Consider the following 23,399-nt stretch of genomic DNA (forward strand, 5'->3'; position numbering starts at 1 on the left):
TGTTATCTTCACTGATGAGTGTTGCATATGCCTTCAAGTAGACAATCGTCGGAGACGTGTTTGGAGGCAACCCGGTCAGGCTGGATGCCTTAGACACATTGTCCAGCATGTGCAGCAAGGTAGAGGTTCCCTGCTGTTTTGGGGTGGCATTATGTGGGGCTGATCTACGCCACTGGTCATCATGGAAGGCGCCGTAATGGCTGTACAATTCATGAATGCCATCCTCTGACCAATAGTGCAACCATATCTGCAGCATACTGACAAGGCATTCGTCTTTGTGGATGACAGTTCGTGCCACCATCATGCATATCTTGTGAATAACTCCCTTCAGGATAATGACATTGGTTGACTAGAATGGCCAGCATGTTCTCCAGACATGAACCCTATCAATCATGCCTGAGAAAACGGCTGTTTATGGATGACATGACCCACCAACCACTTTGAGGGATCTACGCCAAATCTCCATTGAGGAGTGGGACAATGTGGACCAACAGTGCCTTCGTGAACTTGTGGATAGTATGCCATGATGAATACAGGCATGCATCAGTACAAGAGGACGTACTACTGGGTATTAGAGATACTGGTATGAACAGCAATCTAGACCACCACCGCTGAAGATCTCACTCTACGGTGACACAACATGCAATGTGTGGTTTTCATGAGCAATAAAAAGGGCAGAAATGATGTTTCTGTTGATCTCTATTTCAGTTTTCTGTACAGGTTCCAGAACTCTCGGTACCAAGAAGATGCAAACCTTTTTTTGATGTGTGTTTATCCAGTAGTGAGTGGCCTCTCAGTTAGTTATTTAGTTGCTTGTTCCATGATCAGGACATGATAATGTTATGATTTTCAATGTGTCAACGGAAAAAACATAAAGAACTTATATACAACAATATAAAAACATATTTATATAATTGCATGCTGGCCATTTACAGGCTTTTTTATGACTAATTATTTCTACTAAAGAATATATCCATTACATAGAAGCAGTTGTTTAGAGAAAATGCTTTGATGTACATTTGAAAACAGTTCTGCTGTCTGTCAGTCATTTTATTTCCATGGGTAGGTTGTTAAAGAGTTTTATTGCTGTATATTTCACTCCTTTCTATGCCATATTCACTAAACAGTAATGCAGATCAGTTTTCCTTCTAGTGTTGTGTTTGTGAATATCTCTGTTACTCTGAAACTAAGATGGAATATTGATAATAAATTTCATAAGTCAATAAATGTACTGCGAGGCTGTGGTTAATATTCACAGATTCTTAAAGAGATACCTGTGTGAACTCCACAAGTAATTCTTATTACTTTCTTTTGTGCAATGAATAGTTTTTGCACAACAAGGGTTTACTCCAGAATATTATCCCATAAGAAACCAATGAATGAAAATATGCAAAAATTGTAACATTGTGTATTCCCTAAATTGGCAGTAATTCTTAGGGCAAAAGTAGCTGAACCTAAATGTTTTAGCAGGTTTAGTATGTGGTTTTCCCAGTTTTTCATCAACATGTGCACCAAAAAAACTCACAGTTTTCTACCCTGTTTATTATTTACTGTTGGTATACTAGGCTAATAGGAGGTGAGCTATTTTTGACAGTAATCCTTTCTCTGCTGAATTATTTGCACCAATTTTCTCACCTGTTTTTTAAAAGTAATTATTAAAAATATCTGCTACACATGAACTTTCTTTTACAATGTTCCTGTTCTTCTTAATAGAAATAATGTCATCTTCTATGGCTCTTTTTCCTGTGTCTCTTTTAACAATATACCATGCTGATTTGATTTTCTTATCTAGTATGTCACTTCAGGAAAGTCAACAATTTTTCTTATTTGGGGCCAGCAGCATATTATATGTATGATAACAACATGATTGTTATAGTAGATACACCAAGTAGGTGCTTATATTGAGTGATCTTTATTTACATTAATGACAGACTGTTTCAGCTTAATCAGCATTTTCAAATGCCTGCAGTTACAATTTTGGTGAGAACAGGTATGAATGGCAATGTCATTCATCGTAAAGTAGCTGTCTTGTACTCATGTCTAGATTAATGTGACATCCATTTTTCATCATTAGTGGACTGTTTTGTAACGGTCACTGCTTTAGTAAGATTGTAAACGATGTTGTCAGGATGTTGAAATTAAATGTTAGTTATGATGTGACAGCAGTTTGACAGTTGCACTATTACAATGCTATATGTTTACAAAGAACACCAAAATATATAAATTGGAAGTAACATATGCAACAAGCAAAGATAATTATAACAAATTTTAGTCAGTAAAATAATATCGCTGTTCATCTGCACAATCTTTGTAAACATATAGCGTTGTAATAGTGGAACTGTCAAACTGCTGTCACGTCGTAACTAACATTTAATTTCAACATCTCGACAGCAACATTTATGATCTTATTAAAGCAGTGACAGTTACAAAAAAGTCCATTAACGATGCAATATGGACATCACATCAATCTAGATGTGAGTACAAGACAGCTACTTTAATATGAATGACACTGGCATCCATACCTGTTCTCACCAAAATAGTAATTGAAGGTACTTGAAAATGCTGATTAAGTCAAAACAGTCTGTCCTAAATGTAAATAAAGATTACCCATTATAAGCAGCTATTTGGTGTATCTACTGTAACAATCATGTTCTTTCAGGAAAGGTAGTTTCAAAAATGGATACAAACTCATTAAGAAATATATTGAATTTGGGGTTAGCATTTGACTCATTGTGAACTTTATGGTGGCCAGTATACTAAAAAAATTGACTTCAATGAAGTGGTATCACTGAAAACAGAGTAATCAAGAACAAAAAACAGAAGATCTGAAGACAGTTTTTCAAGCAGTTGACTGCAGGCATGTGTGTAATGTGAAATAAGTCATTTCTAAGTTTAAACTACTTACAATTGAATTACCAGCAATCTTGAAATGTTGATTTCCCAACAAAATAATAAAGTTTAGCTCAAATGAGGCACCTAAAAAGCCTTGAACTTGGGCAAAAGGAATCATATCCAAGTACAATAAGATTATATTAAATTCTTTTGCCAAACAGAGAAGTATGACTGATTTAAAATTACAAGACGTTGTGTGCTGTCTTACAAAAGGTGGTAAAAGATCAATAAATCTATCTTTAACATCCAGAATTTGTAATTCAGATGATAAAATTGAATCTGCATGAGCAGTACTTGAAAGAGGAATTGCAGAATCAATTAATGAATGTGAACACTTTGTTGCAAAAGTCTGTAACCAAATAACAAATTATAGTAGTGTGGTAGCCAATAATCACTTTCTTGAATTAGCTCAAAAGATTAACATGGACACTTCAAGGAAGCAAAAGGTTACTGGCATAGGGTACATGCAAGAAACAATGCCACATACATAGGAGCAGATCACAGTTACTCCGTGCTCTAAATGCTATTAACAACTTTGTGGCTGTGAGGGCCAGTTGATGGGGTGAACGCATTGTGCACCTGGTTGGTGTGTACCTGCTCAGCTGATGACCACTGCAAGTTACAGCAGGGAACATGCCTATGTCGGCTACTCGTACATTGCAGCACACTTAGAACCACACTTTGATAATACTCTGTATAAAATCAGTATCACACTGTAAGATTACAGCGGTAGCAGTTTCTGGTAACCATGACAGAGAACTTCAAAGCTAACACACACTTTCTTTTATACATTTATCCTGAGCTGAAAAAAAATGTACCATAAAAAATGAAAAACGCTTTTGTGTTTATTACTGAAAAATTCTGTAACTTGAGTTTTACACTAGCAGTATATTTGCCTATAACCCAACATAATTTTATTAACACTGAAAAAATATGTTGCTGGACCACTCCATCTCTGAACACACCTCCTAACAAAATGTTCTTCATTTCAGTGACTGCTTCACAGCCTGTGCCATTTGGATCCTCCCACCAACATCAGGTTTTCTGAATTGTGCAAGTATATCCTATGTTCCTGTAACCCTCCTGCTCTCAGCCTTTGTTAGTCATTGTCATTATCCATCAGCCCCTTCCTTGCTCCCATTCCAGTGCTACACAGCCCTCTATTCCACTAAAGTACCCTAAGTCTTTTTACTTCTCTTCTTTTTCTCTTTCCCTCACCCCCATGCCCTCTGTCTAACCACCCAACTGCACGTAACTGCCTTACCCTCCCTCCAGCTCATCCCTGTATGCTCCAACAAGCAGCACTTTGCCGTTGCCCAACCCCCAACCTCCTACCTGGTATCCCTGCCCATCCCCACCCCTGCTTCCTCCTTATCCCCACTGCCTGGCTGTCTCTCCCATCATGCGCTGCTCGCAGTCTTTCATCAGAAGCCAGAGACAGTGGTCATGCGTGTGTGAGCTGTGTTTGTATGATTCTGTGTGTGTATGTTGTCAATTTTTAAAGAAGGCCTTGTTTGCCAAAAGCTCCTTTTCTGGCTGTCTTTTTATTGTGCCTATCAGCAACTCAGCAGCTATCCTTTTCATAATATTGTTACAGTCCATCCTGGGTTCAGTAACATATATAGCTTTATAAGAGTCTGGAACTCAAATAAACAATTGTTCCTCTAATCATAAGTAAATAACAGTTATTGAACTTTAAAAGCAAATTGTCCCATGTAGCCTAACACAGCATTTAACTCGGAAAGTCTTGGTGTAACTCATTTTTCAATAAGCCTGTAACTAAAGGCTAAACTTGATTCTCCATAATACAAAATCTGACAATAAGATTCTACCTGTGTTGTGTTCACTTTTTTCTATTTCCATTTGTCACATTCAATCTGATTTTTTTGTGGTTTCCCATCCTCATTTTTGATGCAGGATTTGGACTGCTGCTGTCTAAGTTAAAAACCTTTTAATTTTTTCATTTTTAATTGTTTTTTTTTTTATTTTTGTTCCTTTTCTTGAAACATGCACACATATTGAAATGCCTACTATTTCCTTAGTGTGTGATATTTTTCAAAACAAGGCAACATACAAAGAGGAACATCACATTTTTTTGCATCTTATGTGTGTCATTTTTTGTTGTAAATTTTCAGTAAATACTATAAAATGCCTCTGTGGAATCTAATTTAACCAGTGCTCGAAGGAATCCTGGATAACATCTTTCTTTATTTTGCTGTTGAAATGGAGGTTCTTGCTTTGGTATCTGTGAGACTGCAGTTTTACATGTTTGCCCATGAATTTTATCCAGCAACTGGTGTGTTAGTTCCAAGTGGAATTTCACCAGTGGTGTGTCCTGTTTCTTTTATATTTCAATAATTAAACAAAGAAAAATCCAGGATGGAATAATGACAATATTATGAAAAAGACATATTGCTACTCACCATATAGCATGTTGAGTCACAGACAGGAAAAAAAAAAAAACACCACCTACTAAACACATAACCTTTCAGCCAGAAGGCCTTCTCCCAAAATAGACAACATAAACACACACACGCACATATACTCAAGCAGACACAGTTATGTTTGTGTGGATGTGTGTATATATGTTGTCTATTTCAGAAGAAGGCCTTCTGGCTGAAAGCTTATGTGTTTAGTAGTGTTTTTGTTGTTCCTGTCTGTGATTCAACATCTCTGCTATATGGTGAGTAGCAATTTATTTCAATGATTGTTTGCATTCACCACATACAAGTCAGTCAAATGTAAGAATACCTTCTTGTACCACTTCATTGTCTTACAGTTGCACTATACAGAACTTAACATCATGTCTCCTTATCGGCAGCACCTACTGACTTATTGTAGCTCACTACATGAGTGTGTTTCAATTCATTTTGGTCAGTTTTATGTTCTGTTCTTGGATTCAACATAATCTGTTCCATTTGTCGTTGAAAGCATCCGGACTTCTTTGTTACCCATCCATTTTAGAGCCAGTAGTGTTCCACAGAACTTGAACTGTATTTCCCCTTTTTCAGTTTGTCAGGCAAAGGTGGTAAATGTTTCCCTATGGCTCCATGATAAATGTATCAATGCCACTGGAACAGTACTGTTCCAGTGCCATTGGTACATATTTCATGGACTCATAGGGACAATTCAGGACTTGAATACTAAGTATCTAAATAAACGTGTTAAGGTATGGCTGTAACAAAGTCACAGCAGCATTGCCTGATTTTCCCCACTCAGCATTTCTGGATTCAGTTTCCATGGTAAAATCAGTGTTGATAGTATAATCGAGAATATATTTACTATGTATGTCACAAAGAGTGAAAATTTTAACACCAAAATAGTTAGGTATATACTGCTTATGTCAGAGCCTTCCTTTGAAAAGAAGTAAACCTTCATCCACACTGAGGTTACAAGTCATGACATAGTGATATACACATATACTGATGCTGCTAGTACCATGTACACGAGGAATAAAAGGATGGTGCATTGGCAGGGCTGTCATTTGTACTCATATTATTCATGTGCAAAGGTTTCTAATGTTATGACCACCCATTGGGAATTAACAGGCTTTGGATGTAGAATGGTAGTTGGAGCTATATGCATAGAACATTCTGCCCTCAGAAGTCAGAGACAGTGGTCATTTGTGTGTGAGTTGCATTCACATGAATGTTTGTGTGTGTGTATGCTGTCTAATTCAGAAGAAGACATTTTAGCTAAAAATTGACTTGTTTAGCAGTTTTATTGTTGTGTATGTCTGTGATTTAACACCTCAAGTAGATGGTGAGTAGCAATCTATCCTTTCCATAATATTGTTCGTAGCAATCTGTCCTTGTCATAATATTGTCATTATTGCATCCAGGATTTTCCATTGTTTTACATATAAAAGTAGGAGTGGTACACTTCCTAGTCTTCAGAACTAATAGTACCTTCCTCAGAGAGGAGAGTTGGATAGTCAAGGGAAATTTAAAAGAAAAGGCAGGTCACTTACATCCCAGGCTGAGAGAGGCCCAAATGATGTGAGGAAGAGATAGTTGAAGATGAAAGGGAGGTCCATTTTGGAGAAAAATTATATGGGATTATTGTTTTACCATGGTGAAGGCCTGTTTCTGGAACAAATTTAGGCCTATGTATTTACATACAGGCTGAAGAAATGAGAAAAAATTAGGACTGGGACACGCGAATGAGAAAAAAGTGGGTGAAATGAGGTGAAGGGTTTCTGTTCACTGGGACACTGCTCAGAAAATAATGGAAAATAGATGGTCATTAATTGTACTATAATCACTGAAAATCAGATAAAACTGAGAGTAAATTTAAGGGATAGATAAATAAAGAAAAGCTTTAGCTAAATAAGAGAAATTAGAGGTCTTGATTAACAGAGAAAAATGAGCTCCAAACATAGAGAGAAGGTATCTATAGAAAGAAGTGAAATTCTGAACAAAGTGCATAGATAATTAAACTGTAAAAAATAAACAGACAACGAAAAAAGATCCCCAAATAAAGGAAAATCATTGATAAATGAAGAAAAAGTTTTGGCAAACCAAGGAAAAATGTAGCTGTACAAAGAAAGAAATTACCAAGAAAAGAGAGGTGATCACTAAACAAGCACAAAAGAAAAATAAGTGCAGATAAAAGGTTAGTGAAGTTAAAAATTAGTGCAGATGCAATAAAGGTAACCAAAGTTGAAACATGTTAAAGGATTCATTGGCCACAGAATGAATGTGTATAAAATGAGCTCTAAAACTAAAAGAAGATATAGGGTAATCATTAATTCTGCAGCTAATATTGCTGAAAAACAGATAAAACTTCAAGGAAACTGAAGAATATATATAAATTGCTGAAGAGAGAAGTAAGACCATTCAACAATGGAACAATTAAAGTAGGTAGCCACTCAGTGAAAGTGTATTTTGAAACAATGAAAAGATGTCAAGAAAAAGCTGATCATTAAATACTGAAAATAGTATGTTAAATAAAGAAAATCAATCACATAAAGAAAAACTGGACACACAAAAATGCTGACTAGAGAAAGAGAAAAATTTGCTAAGCCTTGAGAGAGGGCTACTAATCATGGGCAAAGAGATCCTCAAACAAGGAGAAATGTCACTGAACATGGAAATGATATTGTTAAGTATGGAGAAATGGCCCATTACTACAAAATAAATAGCTTCTGGTATAACTGAAGAAGCAAAAACATTGCCAAATTACAAAAAAGAACTGCAGAGAACACACAGACAAAACAAAAAGAGGGTACCAGAAAAGTGGTTAATTACTACACAAGTATATCAAATGAAAATTCAGTTGAGAAAAACAATAAATTATGAGAGAGAATTGCTCATTAGTATTCATCTTCAGGAGACAAAATGTGTAGTAGGAATACTGCATATTGACACATAAATTAAAAGTAATACTCATTCTAGCTTTCAGATGTTATTCTGGTAGTTCATCTCGGAGGAGAGTGAGATGGGCTGTGGAAGGTTAAAAGGAACAGCAGGTCACTCAGAACTCGGGATTAGAGAGACACACCTGCAGTGAGAATGAGGGTAGGAAAGTGAACGCTCCTTATCTTTGTCTACCCACCTCAAAATGGTTTGGACTTTCCCATGCTGGAGTCTTTCCATGATTATTCATTCTTAATCTGTGAAGCAAGAACTACTACTTCTAAAAGCCAGGAAGTGTATCACTTTTACTGTTATATGTATCTGTCAGCAATACTACACATTTTGCATCAGTGAGTCAACTGATCATCAATTCTATCTTGTTAGTTAGCTGATGTAGCACAGGAAGTGGAGGAAGAAGAAGAAGAATGTCACTGCAGGTAGAATCTATAAGAGGAGGAACATTTATTTACTTCTCTTTCAGTGCTGACAACTCAGGTTTGTATTCATCTCATATCAAGCAGCAACTGTGGTATAAATTACACACAGAAGAAACAAATATCCATGAACAAAGGTCTTCGCATTTTTTGAGACACTCGGTTTGTAACATATGTGGAAACTGTTGTCTAAATACGGAAAACTTTGGGCATCATAGCTAGCAAATTTACAATTAAACTCAAATTTCCTAGCACTTTGATCTCTGTCTGGTAATCCTTTTAGTGAAACTTCATTGCAAGCAAATTAATTCAGAAATGTTCATTCCTTGGCAGGTGCACCCATTTATTTTCATGCCATTGGGACAGAACCCTTTACCCATACTTGTGTTTAGGAATTTCAAGGACATTATTATCCTCTCATAAATTTTTGTTAGTTTCTAAAGAGTATTCCAGGTTGGAATATTGATAATATTATTATTGCTACTCACTGTAAAGATGACATGCTGAGTTGTAAACAGGTACAAAAAAGAGTCTCTTTCACATTGAGCTTTTGGCCAAAGCCAGGAAGGAAAAAATGCACACATTCACACATGCAAGCACACCTCATGCACACATGACCACTATCTCTGGCTCCTCAGCTGGAATGCAGTGGTGTCATGTCAAACAGGAGCAACAATCCAGAATGGGGTGGGGAAGGGGAGGGATAACAGCTACACTGGAGTGCCCCCTTCATCACCCAGCACCACCTCAGACTGGGACAATTGAACCACATCCTTCATCAGAGCTTTGATTACCAATCATCATGCCCTGGAATGAGCCATCCTATCCAAGACCTTCCCACCCCTTATAAAGTGTTGTTCTATTGCCCACATAATGTCTACAACATCCTGGTCCATCCCTGTGCCACCCCCAACTGCAGCCTCTTACCACAGGGATCATATCCACGTAAAAGACTTGGCGGCAGAACCTGATCAATCCACCCATGAAGCACTTCCTATTTCTGTTCTGTCACAGGCTTATCATACCCTGTCAGAGGTTGGGCCACCTGTGAAAACAACCATTTCATATACTGCAGTCATTGCTCAGCTTTTTATGTTGGTATGGCTACCAACCAGCTGTTCTGTTCACCAGTGCAAACGGACACTATCGAACTGTGACCAAGAGCAAAGTGGACCACCCTCTGGTACAACATGCAGCTGAACAGAACATGTTTGATTTCAGTGGCTGCTTCACAAGCCTGGCCATCTGGGTCCTCCCCTCCATCACCAGCTTTTCTGAACTGTGCAGGTGGAAGTTATCCTTGAAACACATTATCCGCTGCTGAAATCATCCTGATCTCAACCTACAGTAAACTACTGTCCATACACCCTCTACCCAACAGTTTCTACCCCTCTGTCTTATCACCTGCTCCCATTTCATGTCCCCTCACCCTCATTGTGCACTGCTTTCTGCCAGAGCACTCACCAGTCTTTTCCCCTTCTCTACTCCTCTCCTTTTCTGCTCGCAGATCACCTCTCCTATTCCTTCCCCTATAGCCTCCCAACACTGCACATGGAAATCTTGTTCTTGCGACCATCTAGTCCCTGCATGCTCCTCCATGTAGTGCTGTCTCCTGTTGCCCCTGCCCGCACCTGCGCCCTGGTATCCTTCATCCCTTCCCCATGCCACTCTGGACTGCTGCTTCTGTTTGACATGATACTATAGCATTCTGGCTGGGTCAGCTGGAGATAACAGTCATGTGTGCAGGAGGTGTGCTTGCTTTTACGAATGTATGTGTTTTCCTTTCTGAAGAAGGTTTTGGCCAAACTCTCAATGTGTAATTGTATTTTTGTTGCGCTTGTCTGTAACTCAATATGTCACATTTACAGTGACTGGCAGTCTATCCTTTTCACAAAATAGCTAACAGTATACCTGATGGCAGAAGATAGTGCTAATGCACAAGAGCATAGTTCTGACTTATTATGTGTTACACATTTGGTTAAATCTGTTGATTTTAAATCAAAATTGACTTCTTTGTAAATTTTCTATGAATTATTGTACTTTTTTTGTTCTGTAATGTCTCATATTGGTAAAAGATTCTTAATACTCTCTAAGAAACTGTTTATTTCTAATGCCATTCTTACTGTTGTGCCTAGCTCTGTCTTCATCAAAAAATATCTGGAAAAGTTTTGAGAGCAAATACATGACTTTTACTACCTCGCATTATTGAGTAGTATACCAGAGATGATAAATGTAAGAAAGAATGAAAGAAAGAAAAAAAATAGATGTTAAATGAAAGAAAAAAACTATTACAATAAAATTCAATTGCTCTATAGTGACTGAGTTAGTACACCGAGTGTTTCAGAACTTTTAAGTTCATTTTCTTTTGCGTTAGAAAACAAGATACTAGATTATCAAAACTTGTCACGTAAATAGCATAAAATTCAAAATGTGCAAAACACTCAGAAAGAAATTATAAGGTTTCATTTAATGTAATCATGACATTAATAGAGCTGTTCTGCATACTCAGTTTTTCATAATTCACTCAAAGGCTTTAAAAATAGTAATTATTTAACAGCAGGTTGTTGGAAGTAATTAATAGGGTGTGTGCAATCGTATTTTCTTGCTAACTCAAAGGTGTCTCTCTACCCATTTTTTGTAATGCAACATTTACAATACTGGCATTCATTTCATATTTGACATTCATTTGTATTGTCACTTGCTCCCTATTTATCTTTCACTGGATGTAAATTGTGCTCATTCCTAAAAATAAATATACATAAATGTTTATAGTGAAATAAAGCAGAATAAAAGTAGTGTTAACCCACAGTGTTTAATGTCAGAGTCAAAATTTTACTGATCCTCAACTACAATTTATTTAGATTTTATATAGTTACTTGGTAAAAAGAACCAGTGGCTGTAATAACATGACAAGAGTGCATAGACAGATATTACATTACATTTATATATTGCTACAATTTAAAAAAATGCCCCAAAATTTCAATGAATGCAGAACATTTTGAGGTTAAACTGATGACAACATAATAAATGATATTTTTAACATCAGATTAATTTTCTGACTTGTATTCAGGATCTGAGTCACTGCCATCAGGAAATTGATCACGGTTGTCATTACCATCCTCATCAATCATTCATCTGATTATAAGGTTTTGACTTCAATGCTATGTTGAATCTATGGCATGGCATTGTTTCCATTCAAAGACAAGCAAAGAAATGTATATAAACAATAAATGTTTTTTAGCCATTCAAATGCTACTACTTTTTGTCTGCACATAGTGCCGTTGAGACCATAGCATATATGTGATCAGACTGATTCTCATTAAATTGAGGGTTAGCAATTTCTGCTGCTGACCCCTTCAGTTATAGTGAGACCTATTTTTACATTCAAGATATTTAAGATTTTCCCACGATTTATATTACTTTCTGTTGGTTCCGTCATAAGCCCTATGCTCTCCACTAATTGTTTTCCTGCTATTAAAAGTTTTTTATTAATGATATTTCATTCATTTTGTGGCTTTGAACAAGTTTCAACACCAATTCTCAAATCAATTTATATGGAACCAACGTAGCATTCCTGACCATGCACACCCTGTAGGATAATGCATAACGTAACAACTTATTTATGTGTGCATGTGCATGTTTCTTATCATTCAAACAATGGAAAATACAGTTTGGACTGTAACAATATAATGAAAAGGACAGTTGCTAGTCACCATATAGGAAAGATGCTGACTCACAGAAAGTCACAATAAAAAGACTGTCAGAAAGTTAGCTTTTGACTAACAAGACCTTTGTCAAAAATAGACAACACACACATATAAACCCACTCAAATGCAATTCACACACACATGATCACAGTCTCTGGCAGCTGGTGGCAGCTGGAGCCAGAGTGCAAGCAGCAGCTTATTATGGGAGAGGCACTTGGTGGTGGTAAGGAGGAGACAGGGAGGGGAGGAGGAAGGGTAGTAGGGTAGAGGTAGAGGACAGTAAAGTGCTTCTTGGAGCATTCAGGAATGAGGTGGACTGTAGGGCAGCTAGATGCAGTTGAGAGGTTAGACAGAGGGTGGGGGAGAGAGATGGGAGGTAGCAGAATAGGAGAGAAGTAAAACGACTGAGTGCATTGGTAGAGTAGCTGTGTAGTGCTGGATTGGGAACAGGTAAGGGTCTAGATGGGTAAGGACAATGGCTAATGAAGGTTGAAGCCAGGAGGGCTACAGGAATGTCAGATACATTGCAGGGAGAGTTCCCACCTGCACAATTCAAAAATGCTGGTGTTGGTGGAAAAGATCAAGATGCAGGTAGTGAAGAAGTTATTGGAATGAAGGATGTCATGTTAGGCAGCATGCTCAGCAGCAGGGTGGTCCAAATGTTTCTTAGCCACAGTTTGTCTGTGGCCATTTGTGCGGGCATACAGCTTGTTGGTTGTCATGCCCACATAGAATGCAGCACAGTGGCTGCAGCTTAGCTGGTACATCACATGACTAGTTTCACAGGTAGCCTTGCCTTTTATGGGATAGGTGACATTTGTGACTGGACTGAAGTAGGTGATGGTGGGAGGATGCATGGGACAGGTCTTGCATCTAGGCCTATTACAGGGATATGAGCCTTGAGGCACCGGGTTGGGAGCAGGGGTGGTGCAGGGATAGGTGACAATATTGTGTAGGTTCAGTTGGTGATGGAATACCACGGAGGGAGGGATGAGAAAGATAGTGGTTAGGACATTTCACATTTTGGGGCACAATGAGAGGTAGTCAAACCCTGGCAGAGAATGTAATTCAGTTGCTGTAGTACTGGGTGGCACTGAGTCATGTGGATAATGCTCCTCTGTGGCTGGACAGTGGGTCTTTGGGAGATGTTAGGTGACTAGAAAGATAAGGCACAGCAGATCTGTTTTTGTACAAGATTGGGAGGGTAATTATGATCTGTAAGGGTGTCATTGAGAGCTTCAGTACATTTCAAGAGGGACTGCTTATCACTAGAGATGTGACAGCCATGGGTGGCTAGGCTGTATGGAAGGGACTTCTTGGTGTGAAATGGGTGCCAACTATCGAAGTGGAGGTATTGCTAGTGGTTGGAAGGATTGATATGGACAGAGGTACTGATATAGCCATCTTTGAGGTGGAAACCAAAATTGAGGAAGGTAGCTTGATGGATTGAGTAGGACCAGGTGAAGCAAATGGAGGAGGTGGTGGGGTTCTAGAGGAATGTGGATAGGGTGTTGTCATCCTCGATCCAGAGCATGAAGATGTTACCAATGAATCTGAACCAGGGTAGGGGCTTGGAATTCTGGGTGTTTAGAAAGGATTACCCAAGATAGTCCATGAATAGGTTGGCATAGGATGGTGCCATGCGGGTGCCCATGGCCATACCCCAGATTTGTTTGTAGTTAGTGCCTTCAAAGGAGAAGAATTGTGGGTGAGGATATAGTTGATCATGGCAACTGGGTAGGAGGTGGTTGGTTTGGAATCCATCAGTTATTGGGAAAGATAGTGTTCAATAAGAGTAAGGCCAATGCCATTGGGGAGATTAGTGATAAGAAGTAGGGCACTATGTGATAAAGGAACAGGAAATGTGGAGAGTCAGTGGAGGAAATGTTTGATATCTTTTATTTAGGAAGGTATGTTTCGGGTAATAGGCTAAAGATGCTGGTCTATGAGAGCAGAGATTCTCTCAGTGAGGGCACACTAACCAGCCACAATGGAGCATCCTGGGTGGTTGGGTTTGCAGACTTAAGGAAGCATGTAGAAGGTGGGAGTGGGGGAATGGTAGGGGTGAGCAGAGAGGTGGACTGTGGGGAGAAGTTCTGGGGTGGGCCTAAGGATTTGATTAGAGACTGGAAATCCTGCTGTATTTCTGGAGTGAGGTCACTGTGGCAGAGTTTGTAGATGGATGAAAATGACAGCTGGTGGTGTCCTTCTGTCAGGTTATCCATGCAGCTCAAAACAACAGTGGTTGGAGCTTTTGTTAGCAGGTAGGATTATAAGGTAGGGATCAGTTTTTAATTGGTGGATTGTGGATCTTTCTGCACATATAGGTTAGTTTACATTTTAAGGGATTTGGGGAATGATGATGAGGCAAGGATCGAGGTTAAGAAATTCTAGAAAGTTAACAGAGGGTGATTTGGGGGCAGTGGAGATAGATCACGGTTGGATGGAGGAGTTTACTGAATCAGGCAGGGTTCAAGATAGGTCTTTGGTCAAATCTGATTGGTAGAGTTGGTGGCAAAAAAGTGTTTCAACTGTAGGGGTTGGGAGAAAGAAAGAAGGTCTTTAGCAGGACCTGCATGATTTAATTTGGGGGTGGATCAAAAGGTGAGCCCTTGGAAAGTACTGGTATTTCCACAGAGCTAAGAATTTTAGAAGAAAGGTTCATGATTGTGTTTTGTGTCTGTTTAGGTTCTGGATTCTGTGTGGTGGTGGGAGGGAGCTTTGGAAGGTGGGGTAAATATAATAGGTCTGTGAGACAGAGTTTGTCAGCTATGAGGGATGTGGGGGATGTTTGGAGGACCCTAGCTGGAACCTCATACCACATATTATTCCTGCATTGGTGCTTGACTCATGGAATCCCCCCAAATGACCTTACCATCAAATAACCTGTCTCCAGCTGCCACCCTTCCTTCCACAAAGACCTCCATCTGTTCATATTGTACCAATTCCTAGCCCTCACCAATATAATCCTGCAAAACCATACCATTCAGGCCCAATCCTCCTTGAAATACCTCATCTCCACCCATAAAATTCTCTTGCTCTACACTCCCAAATTCCTGGATCCCATAACACACACTGAAACTCTTTCTCTCCAGGAACTAGAGCACCTCAGAACACATCCCAACCTGCTGACTTCCTACTCCTGCCATGGACTAACACTGTCCACCACCTCTACAACGACCTCCAAACCTCTCCCACATCCCTTCATAGCTGACAAACTCTGTCTCGCAAACCAACACATTTCCCCCAAACTCCAAAATTTCCTCCCACCACCACATAGATCCAGAAACTAAACAGACCTGTAACACCATTCCTCCAAAAGCCTTTGCCCCACAGAAGTACCTATCCTTTCCAAAGGCCTCAAATTTTGCCCCACTCCCAAATTCAGTCATGCAGGGCTTGTCTCCCAGTCCCTACAGTGGAAACACTTTTTCGCCACCAACTCTATCAATCAGACTCAACCAAAGACCAATCTTGAAACCTGCCTGACTCAGTTCACTCCTCCATCCAATAGTGATCCAACCCCATGCTCCTAAATCACCCCCTGTTAACTTTCCAGAATTACTTAGCCTCAAATCTTGCCTCACTATCATTCCACAAATCACTCAACATGCAAACTAACTTAAATCCACTGAAAGAATCCTAATCCACCAACTGAAAATTGATCCCAACCTTATCATCCTACCTGCTGACAAAGGCTCCATCACTGTTGTTTATTTGTTCTCAGACAGCAGACATAGATGTTCAAGGCTAACAATGTCCCTGGTGCACTATATGGTGATCCTCCCTTGTGATGATCAGACATGGTTAACGTCACCCTTGACAGTGAGTTTGCCTGCCCTCACATTCTGATGCTGTCCTACCAAATGACACATCTAAATGCCTGACAGATTTGGATACTACATGAATCAGTCAGCAAGTGGCATATTTCATGGCTTGTTTTCTTCCTGGGAGAGATAGGAGTGTGCCTTTGAAAGAGTCCAGCAGTTGATATGCAGCTCTCATATATTAATTGATTTCCAGTTCTCTTACATTATCTGTCAGTCACCTTACAGCATCAATACTGCAAGGGTATTACTATGCAGTAACATTGAACAGTGAACCAGATTCTCCCCTGTGGACTTCAATCCGCAATGTCCATGATGCTGAAAGAGACTTTTTCTTCTATCCAATGAAGTAACACATCCAGATAAGTTGCACTCGACGTATTTCCTGTGATATACAGTCCTAACTTCTTTTAATTGATCAATGATAAGGCATAAAATTCTGCCTAAATGTTTGCATGGGGGGGTGTCTCACTCTCAACAATTTTTTTTCAACGATTTTTTTTACAATAAAATCTGAACATCATGGAGATCACATGTGCTCCATGCCCTTCACTCATGGCCCCATGGAGCAAATGGCTCTCCTGAGCAAGTAGAAGTGCCAGCCTGTGGCCCTTGTAACCAATAACACAGGATCGATACAACTCCAATCTGCAAAAACCATCAAGAACCTTCCGAAAGTTGGGTGCTGCCTACTTACTAACTACCTTAACTTAGAAACATCTTTTGTTGTAGTTTCCTTCATAATGGTATTTGTTTATCATGGGTATAATTGTAGCTCCACTCCATGATTCAGATGTTTTAATTTTGAGATTATACATGTTCTTCTTTTGTGCTTATTATCTGGGTTCCATGATGATCTCTTCTTCATTTAGCTATGAGTATTCGAATATGCACAAATGTATTATAGGTTTGTTAAGACAATACACTTAACCAATTGTCTTTCTGCACATGGGTGACACTGGCAAATATCTTCTCTTTACTTCATATCTTGGCAGATTTATCAATGTTATGTTTATTTGCAATTTAAATAATTTTATTTAATTCACTTACCTGAGTTATTTCTGACACTTGAATCAAAAATCTTTTTACCTATTCCCAATCTGAGATATTTGTGTCCTTAAACCACAGTAGAAATATACTCAGGTTTATGAAGTATAATCAGCGAGGTCCATACCACATTACTCTAATCAGGAGAACACTTCATTAATATGAACATACTTCTTATGCACATTTACATCTCATCCTATGGACAGATGCATCTCAATTACATTTCCATCTGAGACGCCAGTGTTCCTTTACAACTGTCCCTTCATGAAAGCAATGTGAATCCTTCCTTTTGCAGATCCACCTAACCTAAGACAATAGTCATCCTTTCCATAGGTCCACTTATTCTTTATCCTTCAGGTACACTGCACCGCCATTTTTCAGTTCCTATCTGAAGTGTCTTATGCTGCTTATTTTCTCATCAGTAGAAGATATTACTCCTTCTTTGTTTTTCTCTTGTGGTCATTACCTTCCTCAGGTCTTGTCTTACATTAATATTTGCACCTCCTAACAGTTATGTGCTGATATTGTAGGTAAACTGTGAACTACCAAACTTCATCATATGCTCCATCTAGTGTGATACCTTCGGCCAATAACTATGTACCACCTGCCCCATTTCATTGTAAGTATGTTTTTCTTATTCTGCGATCAATTTATTTGAACTTCTTCTTCATCCTTTTCCTATTCTTAATCTACTCAAGATGAATTCTTAGTGGTACATGTAAACATCTCCTAATCCTTAGAATTCTTATATTGCAAAGTATATTTACTAGAGTACTGATCAGTTCACATGTGTCTTAATTCCTAACCTCATTCTAATCCTTATAATACCTGTTACAAAGTATATTTACTTGATTACTCATAAGTTCTGAAGTGTCTTAACACTTATTAACATCATCTTTTAATAAATATAGTTCAGTCTTTCATATTTGTGATTTTATTTCAACATCAGAACACTCTCTTTATGACAAGAGGGTTCTGTTTTATTGATTCTGTTTGTCAGTTATCAAAATAATGCTGTGTGCATGTTCATCCATCACCTTCTCAGCTGACATGATATATGCACTAGGAGGTTCTCTTCCCCTCACAAGACATGATGTGATCAACATACAGCACAGCCCCTAACTCTATGTGTAGTGGTTAGGAAATTTTGTCTAAGTGTTGTTGTCATGTTGCCGCATATGTGTCATTTTTCCCCATCTTCCATAGAAAATCTTCATAAATCCAACCATTTTTTATGAGACTGTAGTAGCAAAGGTAAAAAAATACCCCATATGAAATCTTAGATAAAATTCGTCATTGGACTTATGCATGTGTCAACATTGGACACTAATGATTTATCAGTTTGCACTGTGTTATTTGTTGCTCGATAAGAAACTGAAGGCTTGCAACATCAAAGACTCACCTGTGCAATTACTGACAACATACTTGACAAAACACAGGCAGTGTACTAAACGTTCATGTGAAACAGATAGTAAGATAAGATTTCCAGTATTATAGAGATACAGTAATCAAGGGGGTACCACAGGGCCCGATTCCTGGTTTATGTCAATGACATGACCAACCCTTCAGTTCACATCTAGTGACCTATGCTGATGACAATTTCCTCTTATTTTATGAAAAAGACTTTAAGACACTTTAACCACATATTTCCTACATCAGGATCAGAACACCAACATCAGTATATCACAGCTACTAACATTTAAAACAATTGGTTCTCATGAGGCTGCAATAAGCAATATTTGTGGTATTACGTCAACAGAAACAGGTAACATTAAATTTCTTGGTGTCAACTTGGACAAAAATCTCCGATGGGTAAACCACATTACTTCTGTATGTGAGAAAATCAGCAGTAACTTATATCTGATAACTCAGCTGACAAAAAAAGTCTCAAGTCAAACACTAAAAATTGTTTACTATGGAACAGTTCATCTATTTCTTAATTATGGTATTGAACTGTGGGGTTGCACTGGAATAGAATATTATAATGTATCTGGTTAGATAAAACAATCAACTCACCAACAGGAGAACACATATGCAAAAAGGTTTAGCTTACACAAGCTTTCAGAGCCAGTGGCTCCTTCTTCCATCAAAATAGTTGAAGGGGAAGGAAGAGAGATGAAGGAAAGGACTGCAGAGATTAAGGAAAAGGGGTACAGTTCAGAAAAGTCACCCAAAACATTGGGTCAGGGCAGATTTACGACGGTGGGAGAAGGAAAAAGTGATTGTTGGGGATTGCACCAGATAGATTTGAAAACCTGAGAGCTTAAAGGTGGAAGACAGGGCAATATTGAAGACAGAGACTACTATTAAAACATTATGAATGTGTTAATAAGAGTGAAAAGCTAAATGAATTGCATGGAACAGAGGTGAGAGGGGAGACGGTGAAAAATAGATCAGAAAATGAAAGATGTAGAAAACTAAGATGGAGTGAAGAGAGGAGTAGTTACTGTGAAGAAATCATGAGATGAAAGGAATTAATGTAGATTAAGGCCAGGTTGGTGATGAGAACCGAGACATGTTGTAGTGCTAGCTCTCACCTGTGGAGTTCAGAGAAATAGGTGTCTGGGTGAAGAATCCATATGGTGCATGTGGTGAAACAGGCACCAAGATCATGACTGTCATGTTGTAGAGTATGCTATGCAGCAGGATATTGGGTGTTGCCTGTGTACACCCTTTGCCTGTGCCCATTCATCCTGACTGATAACTGGGTGGTAATCATGCCAATGTAAAAGGCCAAACAGTGTTTACATAACAGCTACTATATAACATGTGTCATCTCACAGATGGCACTCCATATGATGTATAAGTTTTGCCAGTTACAAGGCTGGAATAGGTGGTGGTAGGAGGGTGCATAGGAGAAGTCTTGCAGCAGAGATAGTCACATGGGTAGGAGCCATAGGGTAGGGTAATGGATTCAGACAAGGGTATTTCAGATATTGGGAGGAAGACAAAAAGCTCAGACAGAATGGATCTCATTTCAGGGCATGATTTTAGGAAGTCATAGCCTTGTCAAAGCAGCTGATTAATACATTCAAGACAAGGATAATACAGAATGACAAGTGGTGCGCTTCAAAGCTTCTTTTTGGCTAAATCAGCAATACCAGGATTGGATGTGATGGCACAGGGAATCTGCTTTTGAACTAGACTGGTGGAGTAATTATGTCCAGTGAAGGCTGATGCAGGTATTGTATTGTTGTAAGGAGTCTGCATCCAAGCAAATATGTTTGACTTGAATGCCATGGCTGTATGGAATGGAATGTTTGGTGTGGAGAGGATGACAACTGTCAAAATGTGAGGTCTGTTGTTTGTTAGTGGATTTGATGTGGACGGAAGTGTGTAGCTGGCCTTCAGTGAGGATGTAATTGACGTCAAGGAAAGTGGCATGGGATTCAGAATAGGTCCATGTGAAATTTAATTGTGGGAATGTATTAGAGATTCCAGGAGTTTTAATAGGTCAGTCTCCCCATGAGTCCATCCAACAAAGATGTCATCAACATACATAACCAAAAGCCTCCTCCAAGTGACCCATGAAAAGGTTGGCATAAGAAGGAGTCATCCTGGGTCACTTGCTGTACCCCTGATCTGTTTGTATGTCTGCTTCTCGAAAGTGAAGTAATTATTGATAAGTATAAAGTTGATTAAGTTGAGAAAGAATAATGTCATAGGCATTGAATCTGTTGGGCATTGATTCAGGAAATGTTCATCAGCAGAGAGACCATGCACATATAGGATGTTGGTATAGAGGGACTGGTGACAAGCAAGGTGTGTGGTGGGAGTGGAACAGGCATGGATTTCAGATGATCTAGGAAATGGTTGGTATCTTTAAGGTAGGAGAGGAGTCTTTGTACTATGATTTGCAAGTGTTGATCAAGTAAGGCAGATATACATTCAGTGGGTGCATTGAAGACAGCAACTATAGGATGGCCGGGACGATTGGGTTTGTGGATCTTACAAAGAAGGTAAAAGGTGGGAGCTGCGTGGTTTGGGTGGGATAAGAAGTTCTGTGGATTGAGGTGTAAGTCCATGTGAGGGGTCTGAGGTTTTTAGGAGGGACTGCAGGTCAGTTTGTATCACAGAGATGAGATCTTGATGGCAGATGCTCTATGCAGAGGTGTCAGCTAACATAGACCTTCATTAACATACTCCTGTCAGTCAAGTACCACAGTGATAGATCCTTTGTCCACTGGGAGGATAATGACGGAGTCATCAGCTTTTAGAGAATGCAGTGCCCGGAATTCTGCAGAGGCAGGTTAACTTTATATTGTAGCGATCTGAGGAAGGGTTGTGAAACAATGCTGGATGTGAGGAATTATAGGAAGGCTTGTAAGTGATGTTTTAGAAGTAGTGGTTATGGATCAAGTTGGGGTTGTGCTCAGAACTGTTCAAGGCAGGGTTCAATGTCAAGTTTGCTGTTGGAAAGGTTTTAGGATTGTGTTGAAAAGTGGTATTTCCAGTTGGCATTACTTGAAAAGGAAAGTATGTCCTTCACCAAAGCTGCCATGATTAAGTGCAGGTTTAGAGATGAAAGTGAGACCCTTCGACAGTATAGATAATTCAAGCGGGAAGAGTGCTTTAGGCAATAATTTGAGGACACTGTACTGTTGTTTCTGGTTCTTGTGATTATGAGTTTTTATTGGTTTGGAAGGTAATGGTGAAGGTTATTGGATGTTAAGGAGGTTGGCCAAGATCAGTTAGTAAGAGAGGCATGGTGGTTGATGTTGTGGCTGTTCAGGGAACTGCAAAGGGACAGGAAAGGAAACACCACTGTTGAGGTAGTTTAGGAGAAGGTGGGATAGCATTTTGAGGTGAAGTCTGGCATGTTGTTGCAGTCTCAAGTTGGCTTGATTGATGATACCAGCCAAGGAAACATGAGTAGCAGATACCTGCAGGATTTTGTAGAAGGAAGAAGGAGAGATGTCAGGTGGAGTGGAAATTGGCAGGTGAGACATATAGGTCACAGATTAGCTGGGTTAGTGCAAGAAATTGGCTGTATTTGAAACTCTTAAAGAGCTTGGTGTAGAATAGGATTACATACAAAAACAGAGACTTTCAGTGTTAGGCCTTTGATATCCTCCTTGCTCACCTTAGTCAACCTTATACTTCCAATAAGGAGACAGACATACAAACAGATCAGGGATACAGCCATGGGAACTAGGATGGCTCCTTCCTATGCCAACTTTTTCATGGGTCACTTGGAGGGGGCTTTCCTGAAATCCATAAGACCTCAGCTTCTTGTTTGGTTTAGATACATTGATGACATTTTTTTCCATATAGACTCATGGTAAGGCTGAACTGTTAAAATTCTTGTAATCTATAAATACCTTCTCCCAGTTATATTTTACATTGTCCTGTTCTGAATCCCAAGCCACTTTCCATGATGGTAATCTCATCCTCACTGGAGGTCAGCTACCCACTTCTGGCCACATTAAATCTGCTAACAAACAACAGTCCTTACATTTTGACAGTTGACATCCTTTCCATGTCAAACATTCCCTCCCCTTCAGCCATGGCATTCAAGTCAAACGTATTTGCTTGGCTGCAGAGCCTTTACTGTAATACAACACCACCATCAGCCTTCACTGGATGTATTACCCCACCAGCCTAGTTCAAAAGCAGATTTCTTGTGCCATCATATGCAGTCCCGGTACTGTTGATCCCTCCAAAACACAACTATGAAGCACACCATTTGTCACTCAGTATCATCCTGGTCTTGAATGTATTAATCAGCTACTTTGACAAGGCTATGACTTCCTAAAATCATGCCCTGAAATGAGATCCAATCTGTCTCAGATTTTGCCCACCACACCTAGAATATCTTTTTGTTGCCCTCCCAATCTGTGCAATACCCTTTTATCATACCCTATGCTCCTTCTGCACCCATCTCCCTACCCTATGGCTTCTAATCCTGTGATCATCCCCACTGCAAGACTTCCCCCATGCAGACTTCGACCACCACCTATTCCAGCCCTGTAACTGGCAAAACATATACTACAAAAGGGAATGCCACATGTGAGATGACACATGTCATATAGCAGCTGTTATGTAAAGACTGTTTGGACTTTTACATCAGCATGATTACCATCCAGTTATCAGTTAGGATGAGTGGTCATAGGCAGAGGGTGTATACCAGCAACA

Source organism: Schistocerca serialis, chromosome 1 (assembly GCF_023864345.2).
Source record: "Schistocerca serialis cubense isolate TAMUIC-IGC-003099 chromosome 1, iqSchSeri2.2, whole genome shotgun sequence".
In the NCBI taxonomy this organism is placed as follows: Eukaryota; Metazoa; Arthropoda; class Insecta; order Orthoptera; family Acrididae; genus Schistocerca; species Schistocerca serialis.